At 47.7% G+C, this 26843-nt stretch overlaps 1 protein-coding gene across 7 annotated transcripts in view; it reads right to left on the reverse strand.

Moving 5' to 3' along the window:
* PITPNM2 (phosphatidylinositol transfer protein membrane associated 2) overlaps positions 1-26350 on the reverse strand; it is an 88791-nt gene extending 62441 nt beyond the window's left edge. For 6 of the 7 annotated variants that reach the window (XM_087913043.1, XM_087913039.1, XM_087913042.1 and 3 more), the window contains exon 1: positions 25833-26350. The gene's annotated coding sequence lies outside the window, so the exon portion shown is untranslated. Of the gene's footprint in view, positions 1-714; positions 731-25832 lie in introns of those variants that run through there. The other variant, XM_087913036.1, reaches the window with a different exon arrangement.
* Positions 26351-26843: the final 493 nt, after the last annotated feature.

Raw genomic sequence — 26843 nt, forward strand, 5'->3', positions numbered from 1 at the left:
GAGATATTTTTACACTCCCCTTTGGTTTTGCAAAAGGCCCAGGCGGAGAGCTGTCAATCCGAGCCCAGCTGTTGGGTTGGGTCACCCTAGGAGGGAAGAGAAATTGAGACGGATCCTTCCCCCAAGGGCTGCCCTACACCCACCCCCAAAACCTGGCAAGGTCAGGAGGGGGAACTCTGGTTCCAGGTTTTATTGGGGTGCTCACCTCTAATGACCTAAGTGCTAGAGCCCACTGTAATTACATAGCCCCAAAAGGCATTAAGAGTTGTTAACTTAATCTTACGTAGCTTTTTTCTCCGGTAATATCACACACTACTAACTGGAGCATACAAAACAAACAACTGGGGGTTGCTAACGCAAAACACTTCACTTCCCCTCCTCTGCGTTTCTCGTGGTTTAATTCTCCTCTAACTTCGAGCTCACAGGCAAACCCTCCACGTACCAAAACCCAGATAATATCAAGCCGTAGCTTAAATCCACCTTCCCTCCATCTTTTAGCAGTCCTTTCTTTCCGGCCAAAGAGAGAAGGTCCTCTCCGCGGAGCAGGTTCTTGGATCTTCTCTCCAAAGCCTTGTGATCCTAGCACACCTCAGATGATCCATGCAGGCTAAGATCTTGAGAAACCCAGAGAGAGAGAGACAGAGAGACAGAGAGAGAGAGAGACAGAGACAGAGACAGAGAGAGAGAGAGAGAGAAGCCAGATTATATACTCACCACCACCAAGCAAACTTTATTGGCCTTAAGGAAGGTTAACGTTCTCCAGAAGTTGCCCAAGAACTACAGAAGAACCATCGCCGGCAACTCAACGGTTGGTCAACCTTCGAGACGGGAAGGCCGGCGAAGCTCGGATCCACCCTCTGCCTTTTTCCAAGGAATCACTTCTTTACCCAAACAGATCACCGTCGGCACAAACAGATTCCAACTCTCCCGTAATATAAACAGAGGAATCATCTTGCCATATTTAGGGATTACTAGTATCCCTACTGCAAATATAACCTAGATAATCCGACATAGCGCTGGGAGGCATTTTTTTAAACCCTGTCGCCTGGCCGGCTGGATGGTTCCTTATAGTTCAGGAGGGGTTGTGGAACGGCCTTTGTGAGGTTGGCACTCTCTCTCACACACACACACACAAGAATAATAAATGCCTAGGGATGTTCCTAGACCTTCATCCTTCCTCTTGTGTTTTCCATGCTTGGAAGAGAAGCAAAACCATTCCTCGCAATATTTTAAAAATGTCCCCACTCCACCCCAATAAAAAAAAAGGAGTGTTTTTTAAGTGTCTGTTAGCAAGTTTTGATGGTTAAGAAGGCTCCATCTGTTCTCAGATATATTTACTCTCCTCAAGCAACAAGTCGTTTTAAGCTGTTTAAAGAGGCGAGAAATATATGGGGGAGGGATGGTATTTCTGGTTCTTATTTCTTTTCTTTTTTTTTTCCCCTTTATGCTGTCAGGTAACCATGATCTTCCCAGTGGCATCTTTTTTTGAAGGTGGATTATTTATTCGATTTTAATCCCTTCTTTATTATTATTATTTTTTTTACAAATAACTCAAGGTGGCAAACATACTGACCGCTCTCTCCTCCTTTCCTCACAACAACAACCCTGTGAGGTGCGTTGCGCTGAGAGAGAGCGATTGGCCCAAAGTCACTTAGCTGTTGTGCCTAAAATGGGACTAGAACTCACCATCTCCTGGTGATCGTCCTAAAGTCACCCAGCCGTCTTTCGTGCCCAAGGCGGAACTAGAACTCCCTGTCTAAGGGATTCACTGCAGATGTTAAAGATCCTAAGATGGTCGTTAAGTGAATCTGGCTTCCCCTTAAATTTCCTTGTCAGAAGGTCACCGGGGGGGGGATCACTTGTCCCCAGGACACTGCAACCGTCATAAATATGAGTCAGTTTCCAAGAGTCTGGATTTTGATCACCTGGCCACGGGGATTGCCGGAATGGTCATAAGCGTGAAGAGCAGCCATAATAAGTCGCTGTTTTCAGTGCCGTCACAAACTTCCAACGGTCAGTAAATGAGCTGTTGTCATTTTCATTCGCGTTAGGGTTTTTTTAGGCCAGCCTTTAGCACCCAACGCTCAATATATTTTTCTAAAAGTGTCCTTTGGTGGGATTTAAAATATGCAGAAGGGGGGGGGTAGCTCTGCACCCTTCACCTGCCAGGCAGGTGGAGACCCTACAAGGCTCTGAAACGGTCCTTCTCCAAAACGGGGAGGACAGGTGGTGTACATGGCACCGTCTGTTTTGCATCCTGGGCCATGAATGGAAAAGTGAAGACAGGCGGTTTATTTTATTTCAAAAGCCAGGGAGATCATTTCCTAAGATTAACGGATGGCCTGTTGACTTGCCACCCTGCGAATGGGAGGCTATTACTTTATAATTTGCTGGAAACAGGGCTGGGCGCCATTGTCAGTGTCACCGGAGGAAGATAATTACTTGAAGCCAGACATTTCTGCTTTTCTTTTAGAAAAGAGGTTTTTTTCATCGGTTAATAATTCCAATGTTGAATTAGTCTGGTTTATCTGGTCATTTCCAGTCTGAGAGAAAGCCACCCACCAACAGAGTAGGAAGGGACTTTGGAGGTCATCTAGTCCAGGGGTCGCCAACCTTTGGGACCTCAGGGACCACCAAACTCAGAATTTTAAATCCCGCGGCCCAGAGACCCTGGGAAAATGCCCCAAACTGTCTGCAGGAAAATCCCCCGCCCCGTTTTCCTACCGATCGATCTTTATCTGGGATCGCAGGATATCGTCTCCAGCTCTGTTCTCAGGGGGGGGGGCGGGGGGGAGACTTTTGGCTCCATGCTTCAAAATCCAGCAAGCCTCCTGTCCCAGCCCAACTCTACCTTACAGAGCTGCTCAGAAGCAAAGTATATAAAAAAAAATCGCCTTTACATTGTCCAGTAAATTTACACCGGCTTCAAGGTTATTGCAACGATGACTGTTGTAAACATTGGCTTGAGTTAGATTTGAAATCACGGTGGTTTTGCCTCATTGATATTTTTAATTTTAGCTTAACGGGGAATTGTTTTGTAAACAGAGCTTTTATTCTTTCCTTGTTTGAGGACAAAAAGGAGGATTTTTTTTAAAAAAAAAAGGGAAGGGAGGAAGGCTGGAAGGGTATTGACTAAAATGATCAGAAGTTGCACGGAAGGTTGGTTTTATCCTGTGTAAATATAATTATAAGTATTCCTCAACTTACCGACACGGTGGAGCCCAAAACTTCCATTGCCAAGCGAGACATTTTTAAAACGGGATTTTACCACCTTTCTTGCTACCGTTGTTATGCAAATCAGCGCTGTTGCTAAATCAATAATACGGTTGCTAAATGGATCTGCTTTCCCCAGCGCCAGAAGGGGATCACGAGACCCCGAGACATTGCAACTGTCATAAGTACATGACAGTTGCCAAGCCTCTGAACTTCGATCGCGTGGCCATAGAGAATGCCGCAATGGTCGTAAGCCTGAAAAATGGTCACTTTTTTTTTCTAGTGCTGTGGCAACTTTGAATGGTCCCTAAATGGATGGTTGTAAGTCAAGGAGATTCCGTAGCTGTTTTTCGGAATCTCGTGCCGTTCTCCCTGAGGAGATACAAGCAGGAAATGCAGAATACCACCCCTGAGAGCAGCCCAACGGCTAATTTATTTGCCCCCCCCACCCTCCAAAGCTTCTGCATCTACAATAAAGTAAATTTTAGGATTCGTTCTTTTCTTTTTTTTTCCCCCCCTTTAAAAAGAAGGAACTTATTTAATTGCCGATTGGCGCAGGAACAAGGAGAGCAAGTCTTGGCTGAAGCCTCATCGCTTAAAAAAAAAAATAAGAAACAAGAATTAGGATTATTGCACTTGAAACGTCTTTCTCCTAATCCCCTGATGATGGAATAAGGGGAAACAATGTCATAAAACAGAATTCTGTCGTCTTCTCTTTCGCCGGTCACGGATAATGCATTTTTTTTTCCCCCAAAGACAACCCCAAACTGCCTTGTTTACATTTTTTGTCCTCCATTTTCTTGGAGATGCCACAACACAGGAGCGGGAGGACATGGACGTCAGCCAAAGGGTTATTTACAACACAGTAAAACCGCAAGAGAAGAAACTCCGTCCAACTTTTTCTTGGGAGTTAGAGGCGGGGACAGAGGAGAACGTGCTGGTGAACTTCGCAGCCGTGATATTTTACAGATCTTCTTGGAACTGGGGTGGATACTACAACCACGTGAGATAAGTTTGGGGTTTTGCGGGCTTGACAGATGGATCTGGAAGCTTGCTTTAAAAGCAAATCCCACCCCCCTTTTTTTTCTCCCTCCCTCTAAATTTCAGGGTATTTCTGTTAAGGCTCTGCTGGTTGAGTGGGGGGGTTGGACTAGATGACCTTCACGGTCCCTTCCGATTGTGTTATTCTTGTAAGGGTCTCCTGCTGGAGCAGGGGGTAGGACTAGCTCAAGGGTCTTCAGGCAAGTTTAAGACTTGTGGACTTCAACTCGCAGAACTCCTGAGCCGGAGGAGGAATTCTGGGAGTTGAAGTCCACAAGTCTTAAAAGCTGTCAAGTTGGAAGACCCCTGGAATAGACAGAGAGAGAGAGAGAGGTAGTATAGATAGAGAGAAAGAGAGAGAGATAGAATAGATAGAAAGAGGGAGGGAGAAAGATAGGATGGATAGATAGAGAGAGAGAGAGAGAGAGAGAGGGAGAGAGAGAGAGAGAGAGAGAGAGGTAGTATAGATAGAGAGAAAGAGAGAGAGATAGAATAGATAGATAAAGAGAGGTAGTAGAGAGAAAGAGAGAGAGGTAGAATAGATAGATAAAGAGAGGTAGTATAGATAGAGAGAAAGAGAGAGAGATAGAATAGATAGAAAGAGGAAGAGAGAGAGAAAGATAGGATAGGTAGGTAGGTAGGTAGGTAGGTAGGTAGGTAGGTAGGTAGATAGATAGATAGATAGAATAGAGAAAGAGGTAGAATAGAGAGAAAGAATAGATAGAAAGAGGGGGAGAGAGAAAAAGATAGAAAGATAGATAGAATAGATAGAATAAAGAAAGAGGTAGAATAGATAGAATAGAGAAAGAGAGGTAGAATAGAGATATAATAGATAGAAAGAGGGAGGGAGGGAGAGAGAGAGAGAGAGAGATAGTATAGATAACTAGAGTAGATAGAGAGATAGATGTTTTATGTTTGTGTTTGTTAGTGTTTGTCTTTGAAAAATAAAAAACTTTTATAAAATAAAAGGACAATCTCTATTCCTAAAGGGCCAAAATGGGATTGCAGGACTAAAATCCACCTGTCATTATTGAACCACCGATACTGGTTCCCACGCTACCAAAAATGACCCACCCTGGTTTCCCCAACCCGATGTGTGTCAATCCATATAGCGTGGATTCCCACAACACGCTAACCCCAAACCAAAACAAACAACGATGGGGCCTAAGATTCCACAAGCATCGACTAAGAAACTCCCTTTCTAGCTGCAATGTTTTACACACACACACCCGTCGCTTTCCCTCCTCCTCCTCTCCCTTCTACAACCGGTTGCAAATACACACAAGATACTCCAAGTGTCCTATTTGGAGAACGTCAAAGACACCCGAGTAACACACAAACAAACCAAGCTCTCTGGCGAGAGGAAATGCGCAATCATTTGACACGGTGCTCTGAGAGACCACCCACTCTTTCCTCTTCGATTGTAACCACACACCTGCAGTACACAACAACCGGCTGACTTTCAGAAAGAGGGAGAAGCAATCTACAAGCTGACCTCCTTTGAACCAGGCTCAACAGCAGCAACTGGGAGAAGGATCTTGGGAGTCTTGGTGGACAACCAGCTAAACAGGAGCCAACCGTGTGCGGCGGCAGCCAAAAAAGCCAACGCAACCCTAAATTGCATTAACAGAGGGATACAATCGAGATCAGGGGAGGTACTAATCCCACTCTGTAAAGCCTTAGTAAGGCCACACCTAGAGTACTGCATCCAGTTTTGGTCACCACGCTATGAAAAAAGATGTTGAGGCTCTAGAAAGAGGGCAGAGAAGAGCAACCAGGATGATTTTAGGGGACTGGAGGCTAAAACATATGATGAACGGCTGCAGGAACTGGGCCTGGCTAGTCTTGGGAAGAGAAGGATTAACTAAGGGAGGCACCAGGTTTCAGAGTCGCCGGGGGAAGGTGAAAAAAAATGCCCCCCTGCCCAAATATTTCAGCTCTTTCTCACACGAACAAAGTCCCAACGGGGAAGAGAAACCATCGACGACGCAGCGCAATGTTCTTCACACCTCGCTGTCGTAACTCTTGCGGATGCAGAGCTCTTCTTTTGTTCCCTTTTTAAATTTATTTCTAACCCTCAAGGCTGTAAAAAAATAAAATAAAAATAAAATAAAAACATCTCCAGGGAAGCCGGTGAAGCAAATCTGCTTGGCTTTCCGGCGAGGGGAGAGCCGGTCACACCTGAGCTTCCGAAATTAATCTCACCAAACCCCTCGTGCAACTTATTCCCCGGTGCCCACTGACAAACCTGCACAATCACACACACACACACACACACACACCTGCCAGACGATGCACACTTTTCAGCTGGCTTGTACAATTGACACCACCGTTGCATCACACCCAACCTCCTGCCCTCGAGTGCCACAGGGGCCCTCTGTGTCGGTCTGTCTCTTTAGCCCCGAGTGCCCATTGCAGACCCGGCATGGCCAGGAATCTGGAGACAGAGAGACAGAGACGGAGACAGAGAGAGGAGGAGGAGGAGGAGGAGGAGGAGGAAGGAGGAGGAGATGGAGAAGGAGGAGGAGATGGAGAAGGAGAAGGTGGTGGTGGAGGAGGAGAAGGAGGAGGAGAAGGAGATGGGGAAGAGGAAGAGGAAGCCGAAGAAGAAGAGGAAGAGGAGGAAGAAAGAAGTAGAAGAAGGAGGAGGAGGAGGAGAAGGAAGAGGAGATGGAGAAGGAGGGGAAGGTGGTGGTGGTGATGGTGGAAGAGGAGGAGGAAGAAGAAGAGGAGAAGGAGGAGATGGGGAAGAGGAAGCCAAAGAAGAAGAGGAAGAGGAGGAAGAAAGAAGAAGGAGGAGAAGGAGAAGGGGAGGAGGAGGAGGAGGAGGAGGAAGAAGAAAGCAAAAAGCAAAGAAAATAAAAATAAAAACCGGAATCTTTTATATAGCATATCCTCTTGAGAGAGAGAGACCCTCTTAAACTAACCTCCTCGGCGCCAGGGGCCCATTTGATGCATCTCGGTCTGTGCGAGACATCAAAACTACTGTTGTCTGTGGAAACAGGCCACGATCTGCCATCCAGGCATCTCCGAGAGAAGCCAGACGAGTGTGACTCAGGCTGGCTCAGGCCGTGTGTCAAGCGGGCCTCCTCCTCCTCCTCCTCGCAGCCCTGGCCCCAGGTGCTAATTGCTCCAGAGCCAAGGATAAGGGATGTCGGGGAGGGAAGGGCGGGGAGGAGAGGTCCATCCATCACCTGGAGGTTCCCTGCAGAGATCACCCCCCACCCATGCCCCCAACGCTGGAAATGCAAGTCACGAGATCAGACAGCCAGAGAAGTGCCCCAGCGGCAGGATTTTGACACATCCTAAGCAGTGAGTCATCTCTTTCCCCCCCTCTCCTCTTTTCAACTGATGGCAATTCGTGGGAAGGAAGGAAGGAAGGAAGGAAGGAAAGGAAAAAAAAGAGGTTGACCCCTCCCCATCTCACCCTGGTGCTTTTGGCCTCTGCTCCGTGCACGCAAGGAAGAGCTTCTAGCTTTCCGATAAAATTTCCATCTTAACTAGATGAAAATACGAAACTTGGGCTCGTGTTCATGTGCTTCTTAGGCACAGCTGATAGGGCTGTACATCTGTGTTTCTCAAACTGGAGGAAGACCCAGGCCCACCCACTCCTCATCCTAGGGCACGCAGGGAGGAATGGATAAGGGAGCAACATGGGTTACGGGGAGAAAAAGGCCCCGATTCCCTTCCTTGTCTGCAGCTGGGAAAGCAGGATTTCAAAAGGGCGTTTGCGCACAGCACCTTGCTGGAAGCAAAGCATGAAATTATTTTGGTTTGTCAAGTCTTATCTGACTTCTGGCATCCTCCCAAGTGTGTGTGTGTGTTTCCTTATCTTTTGAAGTCCGCCATTCCTTACCCTGCCCCGTCTCGTTAATTGCTGCAGTTGTGGTTTGTGTTGGTTTTTATTGATAATTTATATGTCCTTTGGGTTCGGACTGAATTTCTTCCCTTTAAAAACTGTTCTTGGGAGAGTTTTTTCTCCAACCGATGATAACTGGACATTGGGGGGCCAAGATGAAGGAATTAAAGGGACTTTACCTACTTTTGTGGCTTTGTAGCTTTTGTGCCACGTCCCTTTGGGTCATCACAAAATGTTTATGGCCACCCAATTCACACAGAGTCAACCAAGGGCGGCTTGCCACATTAAAAACCCACAAAATAAAACAACAACAACGACACAGCAACAGCCTGTGAGCAGAGACACAATCAAATTAACCCCCTGAATTGGCTTCAGGGTTCCCTGGATCGACTGGAAAAAAAAAACACACTATATTTTTTGGGGGATCTTACCACGAAGGCCCTTTTCTGTGTCCCCCGCACCTAATTTCGGAACCTCCTTTCATTCCAAAGATTTGCCAGCTGGAAGCATCGGAGATTAATTTACTTTGAAGTGAAAATGAAATATAGGAGATGTTCCTGACGTGAGAGGCACATTTCTGCACGGGCTGCAGAGAAAAAGAAAAACCTAAATTGTACAGTTTCGTTCTCCCTCCTCTGCACCCCAACACCTGCTCTTCCATGGAGACCTTCCATTGACACCTCTGATTCTTTCTGCGTTAATGTGCCAATTTTATCTCATTTATGATAAACTCCACCTGCTTCCCAACATGTTCAGCCTCCTGTTTTCTCGGGGGTGGGGGTGGGGGAGGAGGGAGTAAACGCACGCACACACACACACACACACACACACACAAAGTAGGCTTTTATGTTCTCGCTGTGCTTATCACCCCAACCCCCAGCCATGTATCCCTTGGTTTCATCTTATTTTAAGCGGGAATTTAACCAATTGGTGCCAGCCGGAATGCCACGAAAATAGGCTAAAAAAATAAGATCCTTTCCCTAAAGTTTGAGCTAAGTAGCAAATTGTTCCGACCCAAACCTGGTTCCAAGGAAACCAACACCAAACGGAGGTCACAGCAAAACCTTTTAATGATTCTTTACGAATTCCGTTCCTTCCCGGTTTAAAGGCTGTTTCAAACTAATTGTCTCTGGTAAGAACGAGCCTCGCCGAGGTGGTGCAAGGCTGCCAAGAACACGAGATAAAGTTGCCAAGAAATATTTCAAACCCCAAAGAGTCTCCAAACACAAACTTAAGAGAATCCGAACGTCCACCAGGCTTGAGTGCAAAAAAACTTCTTTGCTTCCTGCAAAGAACTCCGGTTTCTCAGCTGGCTTTTATTTCTTAAGGGAGGGGCCATCCCCTTGCAGCCTTACTCCTGAGTCACCTGTGCTGCTGCAGCTGCTCTTTCCTTCGAGCAGCTCGGCGCGCATGTGGCCTGAGCACAGGCTCCTCGGGGGGCTCTTCCTCACTGCTGCCAGCCTCCACAAGGCAGCACTCCACTCCCTGATGGTCCTGGCCCCACAACACAAATAGACTCTTTTCTGAAGATGGTTTGTAAGAGTTTCAGACTAGCCTGTGGACAGATCAGCCACCTGTCCATCAGATCACAGACAGGGATAAACCACATTTGAGGACCGTTTGGATAAAAAGTGAAGGAAACCACCAGATCCAAACGCATCCTTTCCCATCGTTTGCCCCCAGATAAGCAGGGATTAGCACCAGACAAACCATCGAGCAGAAAACTGTAACTGCAATCAAGAGATTATCGGGAAGAAAACCACATCCCACCAACATTGGGGTAGGGCAAGCGACTGTACGCCAACAGGGAGAAAACCCCACCCTTCCTCCCTCGTGCTGATGAGGTTACCTAGTTGGGTAATGAAACGTCTCCAAGCAAACAGCCAATGGAGGAGGGCCAGGTTGAGACCCCAGCGGGCAATCCGTGATAGACAGATGCCAGATGACGGACTCTGCCCTTGGTCAAGAGGTCATTCTAGTTTCTCTGGCATGCGCTGGAGGAACGTGGAGGTTGTGAAAACGGAGGAGGCCGGCAGCTGATTGGAATATGGATTTGATTTTAATTTTTAAGGAGGGGCAGCAGCATTAAAGAACATGAGCTGTGGATGACTTTTGAATTCAGACCTATTTTAAAAGGCTCTAATCTGGTAGGAATGACGGTTAGTTCTCCCCGAATAGTTTCATAATGTCACGAGAGAAAAACATTGCACAAGTAATCAATTATGGGCCATTCTACAGCTTCCTTCTTTCCTCCCTCCCTCCCCTTTCCTTCCTTCCTTCCTTCCTTCCTTCCTTCCTGCTTCCTTCTTTTCTTCTTTCCTTCCCTCCTTTTCTTCCTTCTCTTCCTTTCCTTCCCTTCCGTCCTTCCTTCCCCTTCCTTCCTTCCTTCCTTCCTTCCTTCCTTCCTTCCTTCCTTCCTTCCTTCCTTCCTTCCTTCCTTCCTTTCCTTCCTTCCTTCCTTCCTCCTTCCTTCTTTTCTTCTTTCCTTCCCTCCTTTTCTTCCTTCTCTTCCTTTTCTTCCTTTCCTTCCCTTCCGTCCTTCCTTCCCCTTCCTTCCTTCCTTCCTTCCTTCCTTCCTTCCTTCCTTCCTTCCTTCCTTCCTTCCCTTTCCTTCCTTCCTTCCTTCCTTCCTCCCTCCTTCCTTTCCTTCCTTCCCTTTTCTTCTTTCCTTCCCTCCTTTTCTTCCTTCTCTTCCTTTTCTTCCTTTCCTTTCCTTCCATCCTTCCTTCCCTTTCCTTCCTTCCCCTTCCTTCCTTCCTTCCTTCCTTCCTCCCTTGCTCCCTCCCTCCCTCCCTTCCCTCTCCTTCCTTCCTTCCCTTTCCTTCCTCCCTCCCTCCCTCACTCCCCTTTTCTTCTTTCCTTCCCTTCCTCCCCTTTTCTTTCTTCCCTCCCTCCCTCCCTCCCTCCCCATCTTCTTATATTATTGCTGATACTTGTCCCCAGGCAGATTATTCTCTTTCATTCTTTTGAAAGTGCGCTTCCACAATAGCATCTTCTGGCTTTTGACTCAAGAACAAATAAGTTTATAATAGATTGGGAAGTTCTATTGCAGGGTGCAATTGTGGTATTGTATTGATTTTATCAAGGCTGTTTTTGATTTATACTCCAAGCTGGGTTGCCTCAGGAGTATGCGCCGTTATAAATGTGACAAATGACTAACAGAGAACAGTTGGGCCATCGTAGAGAGTCTGCGAGGAAGATGGTTTCGTTCTTTTAATCCAAGGCAACGGTGGGATTTATTCCCAGCTAGTCAGGAAAATCTCCTTCCTCCACACCATCAGGTAATCTTTGATTGCTTATTTGTACCCTATGACGATCATTAAGTGTTGTACCTGATGATTCTTGACCCTTGATGAATGTATCTTTTCTTTTTATGTACACTGAGAGCATTTGCACCAAGACAAATTCCTTGTGTATCCAATCACACTTGGCCAATAAAAGAATTCTGTTGTGTTCTATTCTATTAAACTTTGGTTATTTTAACATGCCTGTCACAGCACCGAGAATATGTTATCCGTCTTCCTGGTTGCGTTTCCCCTTCCCAAGACCTCGGCTGTGGCTGATATGAAAAGGGCCCAGGGCCGAGTTGTAGCTGCACCAAAAGCAAATAATCACCTCTTTCAAAAATGGTTTCTTGTCCGAACTGCCTGCCTACAAAAAGCCAAATTTCTTCTTCCATGCACAATTTGGTCCCGAACGACTTAGAATGAGAGACACTCTTCTCTTTGGCTCAAAGTAAACACAATTTTCTTTGCAAAATAAAACTATGGGAGATATGTAGATTTCTTCCAAAACGTCAGGGCTACAGGGAAGATGGATTGAAAAAAAAAAACCCCAACAGCAACAATAAACACACAAACCACCGGAGGCCATTTGAGTTTTGAAAAAAACCCAAAAACAAATCAGCACTTCCTTTCACAGCCAACCTGGAGATTTAGCTCACGAGAGCACCCCACAATTTTGCAAGTGGGACTTGGAAAGCACGACGAGGACAAGTTTAAAAGAGTTATTCAGCCCCACAGCAGAAAATGCAGCGCTTGGGAACTGCAAATAAAGCCGACTCTTAAAGGCAGCTTGCGTTACTCACTACCGAGACCACAGCCAACGCTGCTATTTTTAAGAACCACTTCTCTGTAGCATGCGGGGACTGCACAATTACCAAAAAGCTGCATTTAAAAATACATTAAAAGAAAACAAAAGGAAAGAAAAGCCGCACCAAAAATACAGCAGCTCCTTAACAGAAACCTAAACCGTGGAAACGAAAGAGAAGAGAATATTCTCGAACGAGGGGGCGCCGTTTTTTTTTTTTTTTTCCAAATGGATTGGATCCATGCGCAGTCTCCAAGTCCTGGACTACACATCCCATCGATCCCACTCCCATCTGGAGTTTGCCCTGAACGTCTCAGAAAATGAGATGAGATTACAGGTGGTTCTCAGTTTACAACTCTTCGTTTAGCGCAGGGGGTCTGCAACCTTAAACACTCAAAGCAGAGGTGGGATTCAGCCAGTTCTGACCAGTTCTGGAGAACCAGTAGCGGAAATTTTGAGTAGTTTGGAAAACTGGCCAATCCCACCTCTGACTGGCCCCGCCAACCCCATCTCTTCTCTAGCTCCCATGGAGTCCAGTTGATTGGCTGGGTCTTCTTTGGTTGCCCTGCAGAGGAGAACGGAGCTGCAAAGCAGGTTAAAAGGGTGGGGAGGGAATGGGGATTTTGCAGTATATCCTTCCCCTGCCACGCCCACCAAGCCACGCCCACCAAGCCACACCCACAGCTGAGCAGCTGGGTCTTCTTTGGTTGCCCTGCAGAGGAGAACGGAGCTGCAAAGCAGGTTAGAAGGGTGGGGAGGGAATGGGGATTTTCCAGTATCCTCCTGCCACGCCCACCAAGCCACGCCCACAGAACCTTTAGTAAAAAAAATCTGAATCCCACCACTGACTCAGAGCCATTTGGACCCGTTTTCCCACAGAAAGCCAAACCCCGGGAGCCAATAATGTAGCAGGCGGTGTGACTGGGTGGGCGGGTGGCCAACTCGACATCCCTCCCTCCTGCCCAGACAACGTCTGCTCTGGGATATGGAGCCAGTCTCCATCCCTGACCTCACCTTTACCTTCTCAGGCCAGGTGTGTTAACTCAAAAATATTTCTCTGGTCTTTTAGAGTTGCCAGCAGAAAGGCAATGGGGGGAGTAGCGCATTCCTTAGATAATTGCTAGGAGGCGAAATATGTATTATTACCGTTATAGATAATATCGATAAGCAGCCGAACAGCCTGAGCTCCAATCGGAAGAGAAAAAATATATATATACTGGCTTTCATTTCTGTTTCAAGCTACGATCTTGCTAAGTGGTGTCTATTTATACAAAGGAAGGATGGAAAAGAGATTAAACAAGAAAGTAGCATTATAAGTAACTCACCCACATGAGAGACAGTGTGTCAGTTCTTTCTAAAATAAGGACACATTTTATATAGAGATAGAGATAGAGATATGTAGATATACATAGATTTACAGACAGACAGAGGCAGAGAGCTAATATGAGAGAGAGAGGGAGAGAGGGAGAGAGGAACGAGAAAGACATATAAATAGCTAATGATATATAGATTAGATATAGATAGATGAGAGAGAGAAAAAGATATATAGATAGCTAATGATAGATTAAATAGATATATAGATAGATATAGATAAGAGAGAGATATAGATAGCTAATGATAGCTAGATTAGATATAGATATAGATACATAAACAGATAGAGATATAGATAAGAGGAAGATATATAACTAATGATAGATTAGAGATAGACAGAGAGATGAGAGAAAGATATATAGATAGCTAATGGATTAGATAGATAGACAGACAGACAGACAGACAGATATGCATAGGCAGGCAGGCAGGCATGGATGGATGGATGGATGGATGAATGGATGGATGGATGGATGGATGGATGGATGGATGGATAGATAGATAGATAGATAGATAGATAGATAGATAGATAGATAGATAGAAAGATAGATAATATATAGACATACAGATAGATATTGATAGCTGATTAATAGATACAGAGAGAGAAAGTGTACAATGGCACTGAAAAAAGTGACTTTTGACAGTTTTTCACACTTATGACCTTTGCAGCCTCCCCATAATCAGGTGATCAAAATTCAGAGGATTGGCAAGTGGTTCATACTTACAACGGTCACAGCATCCTGGTGATCACGTGGTCCCCTTTTGCGACCTTGTGACAAGCCAAGCCAAGTAGGAAGCCAGATTTGCTTAACAACCGAGTGACTCGCTTAAAGAACTGCACTGATTCACTTAAACCACTGGGGCAGGAAAAGGTCGCAAAACGGGGCAAAATTCACGGGATGTCTCCCCTTAGCAGCAGAAAGCCTGGGTCTCAAAGGTGTCATTAAATCGAGGACTACCTTTCATTCGTCAGAGAGAGAGAAAAAAAAACGCCTTTTCTTTCCTCATTGGACTGCCATTTGTCGGAAATGGTGTAGGGTCTCCTGCTTGGGTGGGGGGTTGGACTAGATGACCTACAAGGTCCCTCCCAACTCTGATGATCTGTTATCTGTTAAACACATATATATGTATTTTTTTTTAAACCCCCAAACAAGACCCAGGATCTAGAGAATAGAGACTGCTGGCTCAGAGCAAAATTCGGAGGTGACTGATGGATGCCAGGAGGGGGGAAATATCTATCTATCTATCTATATCTATATCTATATCTATATCTATCTATGTATCTATCTATTCTTTCTATCTATCTATCTATCTATCTATCTATCTATCTATCTATCTATCTAATCTATCTATATATCTATATCTGTATCTATCTATTTCTATCTCTATCTATCTATCTAATCTATCTAATCTATCTAATCTATCTATATCTATATCTATATCTGTATCTATCTATGTATCTATCTATTCTTTCTTTCTTTCTGTCTATCTATCTATCTATCTATCTATCTATCTATCTAATCTATCTATATATCTATATCTGTATCTCTATTTCTATCTCTATCTATCTATCTATCTATCTATCTATCTATCTATCTAATCTATCTAATCTATCTAATCTATCTATATCTATATCTATATCTATATCTGTATCTATCAATGTATCTATCTATTCTTTCTATCTATCTATCTATCTATCTCTATCTCTATCTCTATTTCTATCTCTATCTCTATCTATCTATCTATCTAATCTATCTAATCTATCTAATCTATATATCTATATCTATATCTATATCTGTATCTATCTATGTATCTATCTATTCTTTCTATCTATTCTATCTATCTATCTATCTATCTATCTATCTATCTATCTATCTATCTATCTATCTATCTATCTATCTATCTATCTATCTATCTATCTACCTACCTACCTACCTACCTACCTACCTTTCTCTCTCTCTCTCCTATCTATCTATCTATCTATCTATCTATCTATCTATCTATCTATCTATCTATCTATCTATCGGCATCTTTTTTGAGGGCCTTGCAGGCTCGACCGGGCCTCCAAGGCCATACAGTAGCGCCAGAAAATGTCCCTGCGCTTGGCAAACCCCGCCATGAAGCCTCCGACAAGCCTGTGAGTCACGCCGGCAGATTTTTCAAAGATGACTCACCTGTTTGGAAAGCAACCTGGCTGCTTTCTGTGGGGGATGGTGGGGAGGGGGGCACACAGGAGAAACAGCAAAAAGGTCTCTCCCCTCCCGCCCCCCCACGCACCAAGGGAAGTTAAAAGCTCCGATGACCTCGGGATGAACCAGGTCCAATGACAGGAAAACGGGGAAGCCTCGGCTTAGCCGCCCCGTTGCACATTCTCTGAGAGAAAGGAGAATTATATTCGTGAGGCTCAGGGTTGAGACGGAAGGGACGCTTGGGGCTCTCTCTCCCAGCTGGCTTGTTTTCTTTGCAGACGTTTCGCGACCCTACTGGGTAACATCGTCAGTGCTGGAAGGGAATGGGGTTTGCAAAGAGGAGGAGGAGGAGGAGGAGGAGGAGGAGGAGGAGGAGGAGGAGGAATATTTGGTCCTTAGTGTTCTCTGAGCTGGCTTGTTCTCTTTGCAGATGTTTCGTGACCCTACTGGGTAACATCGTCAGTGCTGGAAGGGAATGGGGTTTGCAAAGAGGAGGAGGAGGAGGAGGAGGAGGAGGAGGAGGAGGAGGAGGAGGAGGAGGAGGAGGAGGAGGAGGAGGAATATTTGGTCCTTAGTGTTCTCTGAGCTGGCTTGTTTTCTTTGCAGATGTTTCGTGACCCTACTGGGTAACATCGTCAGTGCTGGAAGGGAATGGGGTTTGCAAAGAGGAGGAGGAGGAGGAGGAGGAGGAGGAGGAGGATTTGGTCCTTGGTGTTCTCTGAGCTGGCTTGTTTTCTTTGCAGACGTTTCGTGAGCCTACTGGGTAACATCATCAGTGCTGGAAGGGAATGGGGTTTGCAAAGAGGAGGAGGAGGAGGAGGAGGAGGAGGAGGAGGAGGAGGAGGAGGAGGAGGAGGAGGAGGAGGAGGAATATTTGGTCCTTAGTGTTCTCTGAGCTGGCTTGTTTTCTTTGCAGATGTTTCGTGACCCTACTGGGTAACATCGTCAGTGCTGGAAGGGAATGGGGTTTGCAAAGAGGAGGAGGAGGAGGAGGAGGAGGAGGAGGAGGATTTGGTCCTTGGTGTTCTCTGAGCTGGCTTGTTTTCTTTGCAGACGTTTCGTGAGCCTACTGGGTAACATCATCAGTGCTGGAAGGGAATGGGGTTTGCAAAGAGGAGGAGGAGGAGGAGGAGGAGGAGGAGGAGGAGGAGGAGGAGGAGGAGGAGGAGGAGGAGGAATATTTGGTCCTTAGTGTTCTCTGAGCTGGCTTGTTTTCTTTGCAGATGTTTCGTGACCCTACTGGGTAACATCGTCAGTGCTGGAAGGGAATGGGGTTTGCAAAGAGGAGGAGGAGGAGGAGGAGGAGGAGGATTTGGTCCTTGGTGTTCTCTGAGCTGGCTTGTTTTCTTTGCAGACGTTTCGTGAGCCTACTGGGTAACATCATCAGTGCTGGAAGGGAATGGGGTTTGCAAAGAGGAGGAGGAGGAGGAGGAGGAGGAGGAGGAGGAGGAGGAGGATAGTGGGAATAAACCCCACTCCTTCTAGGACTGATGATGTTACCTAGTATGGGTCACGAAACATCTCTAAGGAAGCCAACCTCAGCGACCATCAAGGATCCCTCATAAATAAGCTTATTTGTGAAGGAAAAAAAAAAATCTCCTTCACCACAGCTGTCGGGGGAATTCTGGGAGTTGAAATCCACAAGTCTTCAAAGTTGCCAAGGCTGGACCCCCCCTGTTCTTCAAAGTCAGGGAAAAGATTGAGAGAGAGGGGGGGGGGATGCCTTTTCCCGCAGGCTGTTCAGAAATTGCTACCCCACAAGGCTGCTCCTACAACCTGGTTAAAAGGTAGCCAATTTGCACATCGCTTTTCATTCCTTCTGCAAACCTCCGTTGGGTTAGTGGCGCTGGATTTTCTCGCAGGCCCTCCGACACACGACACGCCCTTCTTTGTAGCCGGGCTCGTGTTGTTTTAAAACAAGTGAGATTCATCTATTTTTTGTTTTTTTTTTTAAAAAAAAAATCGCCACCACCAGATGGCTCCGACCTTTTGAGTTAAATGATGGCTCCAACTTTTTGAGGTCCACCAGGATCCCAACCGAGCTGCTAAAAAAATCTCCGAGGGGAGGACTCGCCTCTGAAATAGAGGTTGGAAAAAAAAAATCAGCGATGATACGAACCTTCTAAAACCTCCCTTCTAAAACCTCTTTTATATAGATATGTATTTTTGCAGGCCAACTTTTGGACTGCCTCCAATATTGGCTCCAGGACATAACCAGGGGCTGGTGTGTGTGTGTGTGGGGGGGGTTTTGTCTGTTCTTTTTCTCTTGACGTCACAGCCCTTTCTAAGCACAGCTGTCCAAACATCAGCCTCCCCAAAGTCAGAAAAGCGTGCGTGCCTTAAGGCCCGGACTGGATCCTTGGCTCTCTGCTTGGAGGAATCCACCCCAAAGACTTCCGTCCCCTGGAGGGATCTGAAAATAATGTCTTCTTTTTTTTTTTGCAGCCACTGCCCTGGTTGAATGGGGCCGGGTTATTTAAAACACAGCCTTTCCCGTCCTAGAAAATTGGAAAGAGGCAACGGGGTGTGTGTGTGTGTCGTTTTATGCTTGCCTCCGTAAAGCAAAGAATTAGTAGCTCGGGGTTGAAATGAGGAGTCGTTGGTGGTCTCCGAACTTGGCGGCTCCCTTGCAGATGATTCGTGACCCAACTAGGTAGCGTTATCAATGTGAGAAGGGAGGGGAGTTTTGTGAGTGGGAGGGGAGGAGAAGAGGGAAGGAAGGAAGGAAGGAAGGAAGGAAGGAAGGAAGGAAGGAAGGAAGGAAGGAAGGAAGGAAGGAAGGAAGGAAGGAAGGAAGGAAGGAAGGAGTGGAAGCAAGATAATTGAGTGAAGGAAGGCAGATGATAGAGAAAAGGAAGATGACAGAGGAAGGAAGGAAGGAGAGGAAGGAGAGGAAGGAAGGAAGGAAGGAAGGAAGGAAGGAAGGAAGGAAGGAAGGAAGGAAGGAAGGAAGGAAGGAAACCTACCATAGTTTGCAAAGTTCAAAATCAATGGACAAATTGGAGGCACAATTCCACAACCAAAGAGATGCAAAGCCTGCCCATCCACCACGAGGGAATTATCAGAGTTGGATAAGAGTTGGAAGGGACCTTGTAGGTCATCTAGTCCAACCCCCACCCAAACAGGAGACCCTACACCAGTTCTGACAAATGGCAATCCAATCACTTCTTGAAAGCCTCCAGGGATGAAGCTCCCACAACTTCCGAAGGCAACTTGTGTTCCATGAGTTGATGGTTCTCACTGTCAGAAAGTTTCTCCTTATTTCCAGGTTGAATTTCTCCTTGATCAGTTTCCACCCATTGCTTCTTCTCCTGCCTTCAGGAGCTTTGGAGAAGAGCCTGACCCCTGGCCTCCTCTCTATGGCAGCCCCTCAAATATTGGAAGATGCTCTCCTGTCTCCCCTGGTCCTTCTCTTCCCTAGACTAGCCAGGCCCGGTTCCCGCAACCATTCATGGTATATTTTAGCCTCCAGTCCCCTCATCATCTTGGTTGCTCTTCTCTGCACTCTTTCTAGAGCCTCAACATCTTTTTGTAGTGTGGTGACCAAACACTGGATGCGGTACTCTAGGTGTGGCCTTACTAAGGCTTTATAGAGTGGGATTCGTACCTCCCTTGATCTCGATTCTATCCCTCTGTTCGTGCAGTTTAGGATTGCACTGGCATTTTGTGCGAGAAAACAATACAGCAAAACTGTTATTAGCAGGAGAGTTGCGCACGTAACCTCCAGCCCCGCACCTCTGCCAACATCTGAGCCGAGCCACGGTTATACGATCTCAAGCCCATTCATTTCCCTTTTGAGTTTTGCTGGTCAAACGGTTACTTAATTCAGATTGCTAGGTGGAGATTATAATGACTTGACGCCACCATTTTTTTTTGGGGGGGGTGCAATCCCAGGGTGCAAAAACCTGCCCGGCAAAATTAAAAATCTGGTCCTACTACTCATATGCCACCTCCAGAGTCGGGCTGTTTTTTTAATTTTTTTCGTTCTGTTTTCTTTCTTTCTTTTTTTTCCTTTTTCTTTTTTAAGAACACTTTTGCTTTTATTGTTTTCTCGCACAAAATAATTACCGGGAACTTAAAGAGTAAACAATAGGCTTGCTGTGCCAGAGCATTAGAAGGAAACAGCAGGTATATAGAGCAATAGAGAATTTGGGGGCAAGTTTAAAACACACGCACACACACACGCACACACACACACACGCACACATAGAGGTCATATGCTGGCAAAGAGAATGTAAGGTAGTCCTCCACTTAGGACAATTCCCTTAGGGACTGTTCGAAGTTACAGTGGAACTGAAAAAAAGTGACTCAGAGCCATTTTTCACACTTACGACCATTTTTCACACTTATGACCCATGGTCACATGATTTGCACTCAGGTGCTTGACCGCTGACTCCTATTTAGGATGGCCACAGTGTCCTGGGGGCCACGTTGTCCCCTTTTACGACCTCCTGACACGGGGAAGCCACGAAGGTGCTAATTTAACTACTCTGGCAATTCACTTGAATGACGGTGGCCAGAAAAGTCGTAAAACAGGAACAAAACGCCAATCCCGCCTCTGACTGGCCCCGCCCCCATCTATTCTCCACCTCCCGAGTTCCAGCTGATTGGCTGGGTCTCCTTTGGTTGCCCTGCACAGGAGAATGGAGCTGGAAAGCAGGTTAGTGGGGTGGGGAGGGAATAGGGATTTTGCAGTAACCTTCCCTGGCCACGCCCACCAAACCAAGCCATGCCCACCAAGCCATGCCACGCCCACCAAGCCATGCCCACAGAACCAGTAGTAAAAATATTTGAATCCCACCACCGATTCCCCCTTTGGCGATCCCTCCAACCAGCGGAATCCACGGGGAAGCCCGATCCACTTAACAACCGGGTTACTAACTCATCAACGGCCGGGATTTGCTTAACAACCGTGGCCAGAAAGGTCGTAGCGTGGAGCAAAAGCTCACTTCGCCAACGTCTCGCTTAGCCAAGAGAAAAAAAAAAATCTGGCACCGAATTGTGGCCGTAAGCTGGGGACCACCGTAGCTGCACTTCAACCTAGCCGTTCTCTCCTCCTCCGCTGGCTCCCCTTCTCCCTCCTCCCTTCAGCCTAAAATTAGGAGCTGAGGCTGAACGCCCACCGAGCAGCTGCTCCCCCAAATGACAGTCAGCGTTTGGGCTGGGAGCTGCAGAACCTCAGCCAGCACCGCCAAGAAACAGGCTGGGAGAAGCATCCCCGAAGGACGCAACCTGGAGGGAAAAAAACCCAACCCAGAGTGGGTCACGAGTCCATGGGGGTTGCTGAGACAGTTGTATGGGTCACTGCTCGACTTACAACGGCAATTGAGCCCCACATTTCTGTTGCTAATTGAGAAATCTCATTTTTTTTTAAAAAAAAATCGTTTATTAGGAATGACCATGTCGGTGTTACCTGGGTGTAGCCGACTCTGAGACACATCGTTCATCTCCCCCTTGACCCTAGTTTTCCTCCCACCCCCCTGGGTGTATATTCTCCAATGGGACACATCCATAGCTAAGAGTCACCAATCATGCTCTCCAGTAATAATCTTGCCCGCCAGAAGCTTCGGCCGCCTAGCAATTATCTAAGGAATGCACTTCTTTCCCCACTGCCTTTCCGCTGGCAACGCTGAAAGACCAGAGAAATATTTCTGAATTGACCTTGACAGCCCACAATATTGCCAAGCGAATTTTGTCCTATTTTACCACCTTCCAGCGAATCACCGCAGTGGTTAAATTAGGAACACGGTTGGTAAGTCAGTCTAGTTTCCCCGTGGACTTCGCTGGTCAGGAGGTCACAATTAGGGGACATTGCAACGGTCGTAAACGTGAACCAGTTCCCAAGCCTCTGAATTTTAACCCATTTAATCCAGGGATCCTGGATTAAATGGGGGATGCTGCAACGGCCATAAAAAAAAAATGCGAAAAACAGATAAAGTCACTTTTCACTGTTCTGTCTTTAAATTACTGGCTGAATATAAAGACAGACAGGCAACTCCACTAAGGCTTCCATCCAAAGGTTCTTTACTGGGTCGCAAGGCATCCTCAAATATAACTCACCGTTATGTCGAGATTCATCTAATGTCTAATTCTTTGCATAGCTGACTTCATAATGTGAAATTATGCTGATCTTCATCCCATAACAAAGGAGCAAATGGTGACACACCAGCACGGAGCTGGGGTCCAAGCAAGAGTAAAGGAAAGTCCCCCAACCCAACCAAGGGTCAGTTGTCATCGTAACTTCGAGGGTCGCTAAACCAACGTTTGGAAGTGGAGGAATACCTGAGTTATCCTAAAAAGAGGCGCACGTCTTTCCCCGAACTGAGATACCTAAGACACGTTTCTTCCTCATCTGTTTATTTTTTTTTTTTTCTTCCCCCTTTGAGATGACAAAAAGTCATGTGTCATTTTTATAAGGTGCCCGGAAGGACACCTTTCAAACGAATTAAGCCTGCAGTAAACCCTTTGGCTGGGAGGACCCACACCCCACTCAATGGGTAACTCACTTATGGATGAAAGGAGCAGAGAAGGAAAGTCTGCTAAGTTGGCTGGACTCCTGGACAGCCCAATAAATCAAAATAAAAAGAGAAGGAACGGGAGAAATGTTTGTTCCAAGCCTCCGAAAATTGGAGAAAGTGTCCAAACATTTCGAAGAGATTATTATAGCTCACTCCTCCACCCCACCCCGATTAAAAACACTTCCTCGGTGACATTATCTGCGTGGCCCAAAGCTAAGATAGATCAATAATAATTGATAAAAAAAACACTGATTATCAATGTTTGTGTTTGAGTAGCATTGATAATGTTATCCAGTTTGGGTAATGAAACGCCTGCAAAAAATAATAATAATAAAAATACCAACCAAGCTCAGGGAACAGAGAGGGCCCTTAAAATAGCTTGTTAATCATCAAACTTTATTAACCACCTCATTACAGGACCGTTAATTTATATGCAGCATTTAAACCATCATGGCCAGCTAGCCAATAAAACCATGGTGACAATGATACCTGGAGATACCGTTTCAGCCTTAACACTTGGCTTGATTTGTTGTTTGCCAGAGAGAACAATTGACAATGCAATTTTTAATTCTCCAATCCAGGTAGGTGGAAGTAATTAAATTAACAACCACCCCCCCCCAAAAAAATACAAGCTACAACTGTTACCCGAAGCCATTCAGAATGGGCTCCAGAAGCAACTAAGGACCATTAAGGGAGAAAAATCCAGATCTGAAATATATATATATTTTTCCCCCACCTTCCCAGTCCTCAAGGCAGTTGTGCACAGCGATGTTCATTAAAAACCAGCATCTGCTGGGCCTTTAATTAAAAAGTTGGCGATGGGGTTTTAAATGTGATTAAGTACCAAAACAGGCTAGAGGAGACGGATGCTCTTTTGTGGGGGTGAAGAAAGTTACTGGCCGTGGTCGGTTCGGTTTTTCCTTCCCCAAATTTTTAGCAACAGCTTCCTTCTCCCCTCTGATGTTTTACGTCTTCCTCTCTCCCTCTCATTTGGTTTTTTTTTCTTCTTTTAATTAAAGTGCTGGGAGAGGTTAGGATTCAGATAACGAATTGCTTGCTAGAATGTTGTATCTGTGCTTGGGGGTTGCCCTAGCCGCCTCTCTTCCCAGAAACCAAACCTTGCAATATATTTATTTGTAGGTGCCTTTATTATTGTTTACAAATGACTCAAGGCAGCAAATGTACAGTACCTCCTCCTATTTTCTCTGCAACAACAGCCTTGTGAGGTGGGTTGGGCTGAGAGAGGGAGGGACTGGCCCAAAGTCACCCACCTGGCTTTCACGGTGAAGGCGGCACTAGAACTCACCGCCTCCTGGTGAGGGGGCCCAGTCACCTTGCCAACGTTCAGGGCTAGGTAGGACTAGACTGGGAATTCAAGGTGACTTTGGGCTTCCCTCTCTCAGCTCAACCCACCTCACAGGGTTGTTGTTGTTGTGAGGAAAATAGAAGGTGCATTGGATATTTGTACTGCCTTGACTTATTTGTAAAAATAATAAAGGGAAGAAAGGAAGGAAGAGGATAGAGAGAAGGAAGATGACAGGGAGGGAGGGAGGGAGGAAGGGAGGAAGGAAGGAAGGAAGGAGTGGAAGGAAGATGATAGAGTAAAGGAAGGAAGATGATAGAGTGAAGGAAGATGATAGAGGGAAGGAAGGAAGATGATAGAGAGAAGGAAGATGACAGGGAAGGAAGGAAGGAAGGAAGGAAGGAAGGAAGGAAGGAAGGAAGGAAGGAAGGAAGGAAGGAAGGAAGGAAGGAGAGAGTGGAAGGAAGATGACAGAGAGAAGGAAGGAAGGAAGAAGATAGAATGAAGGAAGGAAGATGATAGAGAGAAGGAAGGAAGGAAGGAAGGAAGGAAGGAAGGAAGGAAGGAAGGAAGGAAGGAAGGAAGGAAGGAAGGAAAGAGTGGAAGGAAGATGATAGAGAGAAGGAAGGAAACCCCCTGTAGTTTGCAAAGTTCAAAATCAACGGGCAAATTAGAAGCACCATTCCGCAACCCAGGAGGTGCAGTTCCGAAAATCAATCTCCCTTCCTGAGCCCAACAGCGTTTTTTAAGAGCCTGCCCATCCATCACTTAGCTAAATTCCTTAAGAACAACCGCAGCAACAACCACCAAGGGAATAAGGCACCTGGGTAACACAACCATGCCAAGTCCAAAACCGGTCGATTTGGTTCCGAGTCAGTGCCGCTGTGAGCGCTCATGATTAAACTGTGACTAATGAGATTTGCCCAGGCCATGTGCTGAGCCACACCGCCTTGCAACCAACCCGGGCCTTCAGCTAAAGCCACTAAGCCAAGATCGGAGCAACTCCCACAGGATGTGGCTTGTCAGTCTGTGCAAACTAACCTTGATTCCTTCTTCCCGGGAATGAGAGAGAGAGAGAGGAGAGAAAAATCTCCTTCTAATTTTTGGTTGGGTTTTTGTTTTTTTGTTTTGGTCACCGCTGGCAGGAAAAAGCTGCAAGGGCGTGGCAGGGGGGGGGAAACAAGAGACCATCTGGACAGCCCTCCCCTTCTGCTAAGGTCCCAGGCACCCAGCAAGGCAAGTCTATAAAAAAACATATCAACCCCACATCTGGCTAGGATTCGCTTAGCTGTCATTGAGCAAGCATTCCCACGCTAGGTTGGCTTTTCCTGGCAAGGGGGGGGGGAGGGGGCTCAGCTGAAGAGGTGGACGGGGGTGGGTGAGATGCCTCAAGGTTCCCCCTCATTCCAGGGAGGGTGAACCATGCCCCCCCTCCCCCAATAAACACCAGGTACAATCTCAGCAGCCTCCCCGGGGGGGTTCTTCCTTCATTCCAGCTGCGGGTGATGGAGGTGTCAGAGCAGGGGTGCCAAAGGACCCCTACGAGGGGAGGGGTGTCACAACGGAACCCCTGCCCTTTCCTGGCCCCCCAAATGGGCCCACCCACCCCCCGCAAATCCAGACCCGTTCGGTGGGTGGGAAGGTTTAGAAAGGACCAATTTTGCAATGGGTCTTCACTCCCTCTTGCGACCCCTCCTAGCAGCCGGGGGAGGCGGGGATGATAGAAATTGCGCCCCCTCCAAGGGGCTTAACTCTTGCCATGGCTGGAATTGGGGAGGGTGGGTTAGGGGTCTTGCAAAGGGGGAATTGGGGGTGGGAGAGGTTCAGGGTCCTGCAAAGGGGGAAGTGGGTGGAATTGGGGGTGGGAGAAGCTTAGGGTCTTGAAAAGGGGGAATCGAGGGGTGGGAGAGGCTTAGGGTCTTGCAAAGGGGGAATTGAGGGGTGGGAGAGGCTTAGGGTCCTGCAAAGGGGGAATTGGGGGTGGGAGAGGCTTAGGGTCCTGCAAAGGGGGAATTGGGGGTGGGAGAGGCTTAGGGTCTTGCAAAGGGGGAATTGAGGGGTGGGAGAGGCTTAGGGTCTTGCAAAGGGGGAATTGAGGGGTGGGAGAGGCTTAGGGTCCTGCAAAGACCCCCTCTTCCACTCGCGTCTCCCACACGGGGATGCCCTCCCCCCCCGCCAGCCTTACCGAACCCCTCCCTCCCCACTTCGCCGCAGACGCCCCTTCCCCGCCCTGCCCGGTTGGAAAAACTCACCTCCGCGCGTGGGCATCGCAAGTTCTCCCGGGGGGTGGGTGGGTGGTCTGCCCGGCCCGCCGGTAGGCAGGCAGGCCCCCTTCGCTGGGCAGCAGCCTCGCCGCTCCTCCGCCGGCGGCCCCGGGCGCGCAGTGCGGCCGCCTCCGCCCCCAGCCAGGGCGGGCCAGGTGCCTCCTCCTCCTCCTCCTCCTCCTCCTGCCGCCGCCGCCGCCCCCGCGGGCTTAGCGGGACCCCCTGGCCGGGGCTGGGCGGCCGGCGGGGCTCGCCTGCCCGGAGGGCTCCATGCAAAGAAGCAGCGCCCGGCAGCTGCAGCTGCTGCAGCCCGGCCGCTTCTTCCTCCTCCTCCTCCTCTTCCTCCTCTTCCGCTGCTGCTGCTGCTGCTGCTGCGACCGGTTTGACAGGCCGGGCTGGAGGGTGGTTGCGGCGGCGGCGGCGGCGGCGGCTCCCACTTCCTCCGCCTTTGCGCGCATTCCCGCTTTGCGGCCGCCGTTGCCGCCGCCGCCGCCGCGAGCGCAGCTGGGTCGCTCCAGCTGCGCCCCGGGAAAGCAGCAGCGGCAGCAGCAACAGCAGCGGCGGCGGCGGCCCTCTAGCAGCCCCTGCCGGCCGCCGCGCGAACTGCAGCCCGGCCCGGAGTCGGCGCCCCTTCCCCTCTTTCCAGTCTCCCGCCTGTATTGGGAGTGGGGGGGGGTCCTCTGGGAAAGGGGGGGAGGGGGTGGGAAGGAGGTGCACACGCTCATAGACCCACAGACACACTCAGAAAGGCACGCACACACACACACACACAGGGATATTTGCTCGCCCCCACCCAGGGCTAGGGGGTGTAATGGGTGGGTGGGGGGCTTCTTGGCAGATCTGGAGGAGGCCGCCTTGCCAAGGAGGGGGAAGACGCAGCTGGGCTCGACCCCAAACCAAGGTCGGCTCCCCCCTTTTCCTTTTCCAGTCTTCCGCCTGCATTGGGAGGGGGGGGGTCTCTGGGAAAGGTGGGGAGGGGGAGAAGGGAGGGGTCGAAGG

This window comes from Pseudonaja textilis, chromosome 15 (assembly GCF_049901715.1).
Source record: "Pseudonaja textilis isolate UNSWEBS1 chromosome 15, rPseTex1.2, whole genome shotgun sequence".
NCBI classification, from domain to species: Eukaryota; Metazoa; Chordata; class Lepidosauria; order Squamata; family Elapidae; genus Pseudonaja; species Pseudonaja textilis.